This window comes from Macrobrachium rosenbergii, chromosome 9, assembly GCF_040412425.1.
Source record: "Macrobrachium rosenbergii isolate ZJJX-2024 chromosome 9, ASM4041242v1, whole genome shotgun sequence".
NCBI lineage: Eukaryota > Metazoa > Arthropoda > Malacostraca > Decapoda > Palaemonidae > Macrobrachium > Macrobrachium rosenbergii.
The window spans coordinates 14,192,662-14,202,970 of record NC_089749.1 but is presented as its reverse complement, the minus strand read 5'-3'; the positions used below and the strand labels follow the sequence as shown (position 1 = coordinate 14,202,970).

The 10,309-nt window shown below is 35.1% G+C and overlaps 1 pseudogene; it reads left to right on the top strand.

Annotated features, from left to right (window-relative positions):
• Positions 1 to 5,240: 5,240 nt before the first annotated feature.
• Positions 5,241 to 10,309, top strand: part of LOC136841471 (neuropeptide Y receptor type 2-like) — a 154,650-nt pseudogene continuing 149,581 nt past the window's right edge.

The following is a 10,309-nucleotide window of genomic DNA, read 5'->3' as shown; positions in this document are numbered from 1 at the left end:
CACTTAACAAGCTAGTTCATGATAATTTGTCGTGTTCTTTTAGAGGAGTGGTTCTTAACCAGGGGTGCTCGCACCCCTAGGGAGTGCAAAGCCGGTTCCTAAGGGGTGCGAGAATGCCTAAGAATAATTAAAGCAAAATATACTTTTATTTACGCATGTTATTTTTTCTGCAAAAAAATAAAAATAAAGTAAAATAAATAAATAATAATAATAATAATAATAATAATAATAATAATAATAATAATAATAATAATAATAATAATAAATGTGGTTTTGTTATTAATATACATCATATCAACGTTGTATTTTAGCTTTTTTTTTTATTTCAGCAGTTCAGGGGATGCGAGAACTGACGGCTGATCTGAAAGGGGTGCATACACTGAAAAAGGTTAAGAACCACTGTTTTAGAGATTAAGCCCATGATGAATAAGAGTAATAAGAAACCCCTCCAATCTAGCAATATGGCAGTTAATTCTACAGCCAGATCTAAATCGTTCTCTTGTCTTAAGGTGATGGAGAAAAGATTCTTGTTCTTTGAGGGTCACAAGTAGAAGAATTAGTGATTAATTTCCTCTGCCAAAACAACAGGACAGAAAAACAGTATAATGATTAAATGTAGCCAAAGTTTTATCCATTAAAGTAAAAAATATTCAACGACTACAGGAAGTAACCAAGGTTTTAGTTGTTGAGGTAAAAAGAATACACGGGGGTTTATATTGTCATTAAATATAAGAGTATTATCTTTATATATTGGAAATATGCTCTTGTTAGCTGTCAGACAAATACAAAAAAAAAAATTCATAAAGTAAAAATATTATACAGGCTTAACATGACATTCTTCTTCACGTCTTAGAATAGCATACTCGTAAATATCATCACTGAGTATTATCTTGAAATTGGAAATATGCTCCTATCGCCTGTCAGACGCATTCAATAAAACCATTTATAAAGTAGAAGTATTATACAGGCTTGAGAATAGCAGACATACAAATATCACACTGGGGATTATCTCCATCGAATCCCATTGCATCGACGACAAAAAAATAATAGTATTTCATTTTTATAACCAGGTTGCTGGAGAGCGAGAAGAGGGAGCTGTAATTTTTGTCGCATGAGGCGTGTTTGTCTTCTCTCGCAAAAGGCTTTCCCAACTTTCAGCGAGTCGTCTTTTGTCTTCTGTCGCCAAAGAAGTAAGTCTTAGCGACAATGCTTTTAGGTCCCGGAATCTCAGTCTCTCTTTCTCTTTCTTTCCCCCGTCTCTCTTTCTTTGATTTTTATTTTTTTGGGGTGGTGGTTTTTTTTTTCCTTCCTTATTTTCACCCTCCGTCTGTCTACTACGTATCTATCTATCTATCTATCTCAACGTCACTCTTTATATGGATCTTGGCAATAATGCTGTTGGGACTTAGGTCGTTTTCTTATTGATTTTCCATTCTTCTCTCTCTCTCTCTCTTTTGATATGGATCTTGTTGACAATGTTTTAGGGTTTGGGTCACTGTATTATAGATTTTCCTTTCTCTCTCTCTCTCTCTCTCTCTCTCTCTCTATGTGAATCTTAGCTATAATGTTTCTGGGTTTCTGGTCACTTTATTATGGACTCTCTCTCTCTCTCTCTCTCTCTCTCTCTCTCTCTCTCTCTCTCTCTCTCTGTACATTACTCTTCATGTGAATCTTAGCGACAATGTTGCTTAGGTTTTGGTCACTGTCATGGACTCTCTCTCTCTCTCTCTCTCTCTCTCTATACGTTACTGTTCATGTGAATCTTAGCGACAATGTTGCTAAGATTTTGGTCACTGTTATGGACTCTCTCTCTCTCTCTCTCTCTCTCTCTCTCTCTCTCTCTCTCTCATTGACCTCCCCGAAAGAAGACCTCTGAATTTGCTGGTCTATCATTTCAGACTCAATTTTGTTATTAGACCCAACCTCTCTGGCAGCATCCACGCCATTCTCACGCGGGAAGAGGAATGTCAAGTCGAGCCCGCGTAATTCTTCGCTTCGAAAATGGTCTGCTCGCATGCGTCTGACAGCTAATAAGAGGGTATTCCGGATTTGAAGCTGAGGACCTCCTTGTGTTTGACGGTAATGGCTACAACTTGAGTTGTTGTTGTGTCGCTGTAGTCGAAAGTATTTTGATTAGTTGACGTCGATGGCAAAAACCTAAATTGGTTTTTGTATCCCTAGAGTACTAGTATCCTATGATTTTAATGTCTTGTTATTTGTTTACGCTGAGGGCAGAAACCTAAATTGGTTTTTGTAACATTATACTCCTAGTATCTCATTATTCTAATGTCTTGTTATTTGCTTATGTTAAGGGTAAAAACCTAAATTGGTTTTCGTATCCCTGGAGTACTAGTATCCCATGGTTTTAATGTTTTGCTAGTATCCCATGGTTTTAATGTTTTGCTACTTGTTTACGCTTATGGCAAAAACCTAAATTGGTTTTTTTCCCATACTCTAGTATCCAATTCTAATATCTTGTTATTTGCTTTTTTGTCTCTAGACCCTAGTATCCCATTATTCAACGTCTTGTTATTTGTTTACACCGGGGGCAGAAACCTAAATTGGTTTTTGTTTATTCTAATGTCCCTTATTTATGTCTTTTACTTACGTTAAGGGTGAAAACCTAATTTGGTTTTCGTATGCCTATACTCCTAGTATTTTATCTATTTATTTGTTAATCTGTTAATTTATTTTTTTCTTTTTTTAATAAGTGATCTCTTTATTTTTGTAATTCCCTTTACTTTCTGTTACTTCTTTCTAATGAACACCTTAACATTCTTTGGAAGTTTGAATTTCAACTCTTTGGCACCTGTGCTGAGCATGTTCCAATGAAAGGGTTCATCTTCTGAATAATAATAATAATAATAATAATAATAATAATAATAATAATAATAATAATAATAATAATAATAATAATATCCCTTTACTCTAATGTATTGTTATTTATTTACGTTAAAGGCAAAAATCTGAACTGATTTCTATAACCCTAGACTTGTTGTTTATAAGGCAATGGCTAAAACGTGGGTTTTATTTAGTCCTTTCACTATTTTTGGTGATAGTTAAAACTTGGGTTGTATTTAGTCCATTCACTATTTTTTTCTTTTGTTGTTTTTTTGGAAGAGGACATAAAATCCTGGGCTTATGGCCCTCACAGGAGTCGAATCTTTTCTCCATCACCTGGTGATCAATATGCACACTATGGGTGGGATGGAGATGGCCACATAAACTATAACTATAATTTTTTTTTACAACTAGAATTTTTTTACAACTAGAATTTTTTACCACTAGAATTTTTTTACAAATAGAATATTTTTACAACTAGAATTTTTTTACAAAAGAATTTTTACAAATAGAATTATTTTTTACAAATAGATTTTTTACAACTAGAATTTTTTTTACAAACAGAATATTTTACAAATAGAATTTTTACACCTAGTATTTTTTTACAAATATAATTTCTTTTACAACTAGAATTTTTTTACGATGTTTGGTGTAATTGCAGTTATTTTAGTCACTCTCAACTTGTTTTCAAATTTAACAAATTATTTCTTTTTATTTTCATACCACGGCAGCTAAGTTAACAAAGGCAGAAAGAAAAAGAGCTCGTGGTTTTGTATGCAAAGCATGGTGCCACCTTATGCTGAGTCTCAGAAATCTCAGTGTCAAGTACCACAAGACTCCAGCAATTTACCATACAAGGTCTCCCTCTCTCTCTCTCTCTCTCTCTCTCTCTCTCTCTCTCTCTCTCTCTCTCTCTCTCTCTCTCCTTACATATATGTGTATGTATATATACATACATATATATATATATATAATATATATATATATATATATATATATATATATATATATATATATATATATATATATATATATATATATATATACATATATATATATATTGGAACTAATCAACACATGAGCACGTGTTTCACAGAAATTAATTTCTGACTTACATCGGGATCGAACCCCGGTCTCTCAAGTGAAAGGACAGGTCAGCTAGTAGCGTCCTGGCCCTTCATTTGAGAGACTGGGGTTCGATCCCGATGTAAGTCAAAATTTTATATATATGCATATATATACATGTATGTATATGTATATATGTGTGTATATATATATTTATATATTTATATATGTATGTGTGTGCATATGTGTCTGTGGGTGTATGTGTTTAATTACAACTTATTAAAACAAATGAACACCTACTTCATCCCACCATAAGAAACCCGGGAAAGACGGAAGATAAAATCACAGTAAAAAACAATAAACAAAAAAACAACAACAAAAAACAACGCTATGAGTTTGAAACGAAGCATCGGGCACGACAACTGCATCATCATACTACTTTTGAGGAGCTCGGAGGATTTACATTTAAATGGTTTCCTCCGTCCTTGGACAATATTTCCGGAGAATCTCATAAGAGGAACGGGGGGGAGACTCTTATTATTATTCCCATTTCTGCTCGGAGTGGTTCTCAACCAAGGGGGAATTTGAGAGTTTCAGGGGAAGAATTGTGACCACAGATTGGCAGGCTCAAACGGGCTCTAGGACCACGCAAAACGCAGTGTGCATCGGTCAGCACTACTGAGAGGTCACGCTGGCCTTCCTCCCCGCTAGTTCGTGTGTTTGTGTTAGCATTTTGTTGCATATTATTTGGAATGCATCTTTTGAGGCAGACAGTTTTGGAAAGGGGGTGGGGGTGCGGGAATGACATTCTGATGTATGGTGAAAGGGTGCACGGGCCAAAAAAAAAAGGTTGAGAACCATTGTGCTGTATCGTCCTTACTCTCTCCCTCCTCCAAGAATGACTTGTACGATATGGCTGTGAGTGTGTAGCACTTAGCTCGTGTTTGCATGGTCCTTGACTGGTTTAAGGTCGACCTGCGGTCAGCTAGATGACCCAGCTTTGAATGAGTGCCAGATAGCACAAGCTGAGGTCAGGCCGAGCAAAGGGTATGAGGCTTGCAACATCATTCGTAGAGATCTGTTGAGGAGTCTAAGGTTATACTCTAATAGAGCTACCCATAGTGAAGAGGGAAAAGCGTACACATACACACACACACACACACACATACACACACATATATATATATATATATATATATATATATATATATATATATATATATATATATATATATATATATATATATATACATATATTCGAATGAAACCTCAAGGTTATATAAATATTATAAACTGCAAAACTGAAAGATAAACATGATGAAGATCAAGGCCAGCCAACTTGCATACATCATAATTAAGCGTAAAATCTATTGCACTAGGCGTAGGAAAGTTTCTTACATTACCCGGAGGGCAAAATGACTCGACACTTAATATACGTCAGAAGTGGCAAATTTAGCGAACTGCTCGGGGGATGCTTCGCGCACGCGCACTGCTCCGTCTCGGTCCATATTAACGGGAGACGGGTGGCTCTGTTGAGCATTACAACCCGGACCACGACTGAGTGACGTTGGCACCTGAGAACTCCCGCGTTTGCATCACTCGAAACCCTCTTTTAATTCTTCCCCTTTTGCGTTTTTCGTGCAAATAAGTCCCTTTATTTTTCATTAACGACGTTGTTATCTGTTTATGAGCTTATTACTTGATTAGAAGCTGCGCGTAAGCTGCAAACAAAATGAAAAGAGAAAACACAAACTTTGTTACTAAGTTAAGTTGACGCCGAAGCGATGGATGGGAAGTCTCGAGATGAGATGAAACTTTTCCCCGGGGATGTGTCTGGAAACAGAGTGGTTTGCGGTGTCACGGAAACGTAGAAAAGATAATAACAACGAATAAGGAAGACGGCTGACGAAGACTAATTAAAAAGAAATAAAGAATAAACTCTCGAATCCAGTTGTGAGTTTGGCATCCCCCTGAACCAATGATGAAACTATGTACTTCGCGTTTGGGGGAAAATGTACACATTTAGCGGGAGGACCTGAATCCCTGTTATGCCGTCGTGTGGAAATGATTTGAACTTGTCTCTCAGTATTTCTTAAACAACAATGGAATATATGAATAAACAGTGACACTATGAAACAGACATGAAGACGTTCAAATGGAAAAAGCAAACAGCTGATTTGTAAGACAGAAACAATTTTCATTGACTGGAATTAGACAGAGTAGATTAAGTAGACCACTATAAGAGTAGAGGGTTTGGAGGTCCCCCACCCCCTCCCGTCCACCTCCCCTAAAAACCCCCCGTAACCCCTCGCCCCTATCTCGTAAAGATACCAACGAAGTAATTATATCACAGTCAACTCAAACTTTCACCCGGCAATTAAACTCGTATCTCTTACTCCTTGTCACGCAGATCTTTCTGACAGTGTGGTTTTTTTTTTATATGTAAATAGAGCAATGATATCTTTCAATACATTGTGGCACGCTGTGATTTAGATGTATGGAAAAGACGTTTTCTGCAAGGCCAGAGGGGGATGAAAACATTACCGCTTTCGACAGGACGTCTTCAAACCTAAAAACGGAAAATCTTTTTTGCCGGCTGACTAAGGTAGGTTGATGGCACAATTCTGCATTTTTAACTATAAACTTTGGATGTATATTCAACTTTCCCATCTTATATTTATATATGTGTATATACACACACGCACACACATATATGTATATATATATATATATATATATATATATATATATATATATATATATATATATATATATATACATTCATACACATATATATATATATATATATATACATACATATATATATATATATATACATTAGATATACATGCACACACACACACATATATATAAATACATATACACACACACACACACACACATATATATATATATATATATATATATATATATATATATATATATATATATATACATGCATATCTGTGCATGTGAAGGGCCAGTTACTTTAAACACACCCTTCAATATTACTCCATAAGCACACAAACATTTTTACTGGAGTAACTGTAGAGAAAATGTTGTCGAAAGCGAACTAAAAGCAATAGGGGAAATAGAAGGGAAAGATTAGAAAAGAGCGACCGTATCGAAAAATCATGATATAAATTAGGAACGTTTTTTTTTTTAATTCAGTGCTTTCCTATTGAAGAAGCCTCAAGGGCTATATATAAAAGAACAAGGGCTATATATAAAAGAACAGGCAACAGAAAGGAGGAACAAACAGAAAAAAATAAGCAACAAGTAACAACAATAAGTAATGGATAGATGGAAATCAACCAATGGAATTAAAGCTATTAATTACAAATAAGAAAATAAGGAAATTTTCATGACGTGGGATTGTTCAGAAATATAAATTAAACCCGATTATATAAATGAGGAGGTATATACATTCCTAACTGTTTCGTCTGGAAAAGCCATTAGTAGGTGACAAAACAGTTGAAGATTAATCTTTAATACTGTCAATGTATATGTATTCCATAAAATGTGTTTCTGCGTATCCTCAAGCAAGAAAATTGTTTAAGTCTAACCCAAGACTCTTTATGAAGACGGTATACAAAGTAACTAAACCCAAATTATAGAAAAGGTGTAATTCAAACGGTTTCGCCTGAAGGAGCCATTGGTAGTTGGCGAAACAGCTGGAAAATAACCTTCATTTTCCTCGATGTGTATTTATTTCCCACAGAAAGTGTACATTTGCTTATCCTAAAGCAAGGAAATTTTATAATCCTGTGCAAAGTAATTAAACCGAAATTATATAAACAAAAATATATTTCAAACAGTTTCGCCTGAAGAGGCTATGGGTAGTTGGGGAAACAGTTGGAAGCTAATCTTTAACTCTGTCAATGTATAAATATTACCCACAAAAAGTGTGCTTCTGATATCCCCAAGCAAAAAAAAATAAATAAATAAATAAATAAAAATAAAACTGGAAATTGTAAGATCCCAAGGCTCTTTGCGACGACGGCACAAAATAACTAAACCCAAATTATAGGAAAGAAGATGTATTTCAAACGGTTTCGCCTGGAAGAGGCCATTGATAGCTGAAACAGTTTTAAGTTAATCTTTATTTCTGTCAATGTATATTTATTTAACACACAAAGTGTACATCCGCTTATCCTCAAGCACGGGAATTATACAGTATAATCCTATCCCAAGACTCTTTACGAGGGCGGTACAAAGTCAATGGCTCATCCAAGGTGTGAGAGCACTGGTTTACCCGATCACCACCTGTGCGTAAGGCGGCTAATTGGGCATCTGAGACGGATCAGCTACTATTGCTATTACAAATGGACAAACAGATTCTACGGACAATTAATGAGGGCTTACTGAAAGGAGGCGGAAGTCGAGCTGTACCTAGGTTTCTCGTGAAAGCAAATAAATAAATCAATCAATAAATAAATGTATTTCTTATTTGAAATAGTGTTACGCCTTTCGTCTTTGTGCCCCCAAAAAAATTACGACTTTCGTCTTTTACCGCCCCCCAAAAAAAATTTATGACTTTCGTCTTTTACCGCCCTCCCCCCAAAAAAACTACGACTTTCGTCTTTTACCGCCGCCCCCTGAAAATTACTACGACTTTCGTCTTTTACCGCCCCCCAAAAAAATTACGACTTTCGTCTTTTACCGCCCTCCCCCCAAAAAAACTACGACTTTCGTCTTTTACCGCCCCACAAAAAAATTACGACTTTCGTCTTTTACCGCCCTCCCCCAAAAAAAAAAACTACGACTTTCGTCTTTTTAAAACTACGACTTTCGTCTTTTACCGCCCTCCCCCAAAAAAACTACGACTTTCGTCTTTTACCCCAACAAAAAAATCCTAAGTCTGTTTTTATGACACAAATCATATATGTTATTATTATCATCCTTTCTTTTTCTTTTGCTTGCAAGTCATTCTTGTTTCCATTTATACTGCATCAACTTCGGGCCTTTTTCTGTCTTTATTTTTTGATTGCCATTAAGATTTACTTTTGCTGCGCTCGTACGTATATTTTAATATTAATTTTGATTTTTAAATTTATTTCACTGTGAAAGTAGGGACGGAAAACTCAAAACTGTGATATATAACAAAAGATTAACATGACTAACTATCACGTCTTAAATCAAGATTTTTTTGTTTTATAATATTCGAGGATCCTTGCGGTTAATATAGTTAACCTGCTTGAAAGCTGAACTGTCTAAAAAGATCCTCAAGTCAATCATTCATGCTTCAGAACTTCAATCTACCATTAGAAGAATATTCTTCTCCAGTTAGGATGCCAGAACCATCTCGAGACCTTTGCCTTCTAGGTAATATTCGAGGTAATATTTCTCAGAATGACTATATCTACCTTTCCCCAGCAATTAATAATTATGATTGAAACCTACTTCAGAGACTTCGTGCCCATGTACCTTCCAAGTACTTTATTTCAAGAAAGACCTACCGCTATTATTCTTAACATACTGTCACAAACGTACAAGAGATTTCTCTATTATTGGCATTCAGAATATGTAATGAATAATATTTCGAGCCTTTACTTATTTACCATGCATATTCATCATTGTTTATGCACACACACACACACACATATATATATTATATTGTATATATATGCACACACATATATATGTATATATACAATATAGATTTATATATATACATATATATTTTTATATACTCGTATATAAAAGGTGTATATATATTGTGTGTGTGTGTGTGTGTGTGTGTGTGTGTATAACTGAATCACGAAAATATGGAACATGATGTGTGTGCGTGTGTATGTATGTTGTCATCAGTATATCTGTAAAAGCTACAATGACTTCTAGACTTCACGAATCCCTCAAACTCTCCAGACGAGACCATCACTGCGAGCTTTGAAATCAAAAGAAGAAACCAAACCCCTTCTCCCCTGGTAGAATTCGAATCCACTCGCGTTAGGCTGGAGTGAGGTTACCTCGCCCAAAAACCTTGCGTGAATGGGTTACAAACCCTCTCCTAAGGCGTTGGGGTTCCTTCATTCGGATTCAGTGCTCGTAGTGATGGAAGTATCTAAAGAACGTGAGGGAATCGAGACGGTAGGAGGTCAGTGTGAAAATTACAAATATTTATGTAACTGGTAAATAAGTGACTAGGAAACTGTATATAGGATATATATATATATATATATATATATATATATATATATATATATATATATATATATATATATATGTATGTATGTATGCATGTATGTATGTATGTATGTATATATGTATATATGTGTGTGTGTGCGTGCATCTATTTACATATAAAGCAAGCCTAGATAGTTTCATATATCTGCAAGACATCAAGAATAAAACCCTCTAGATTAAATTTCTCATATCTCAACATATGTTCAGGATAACAGAT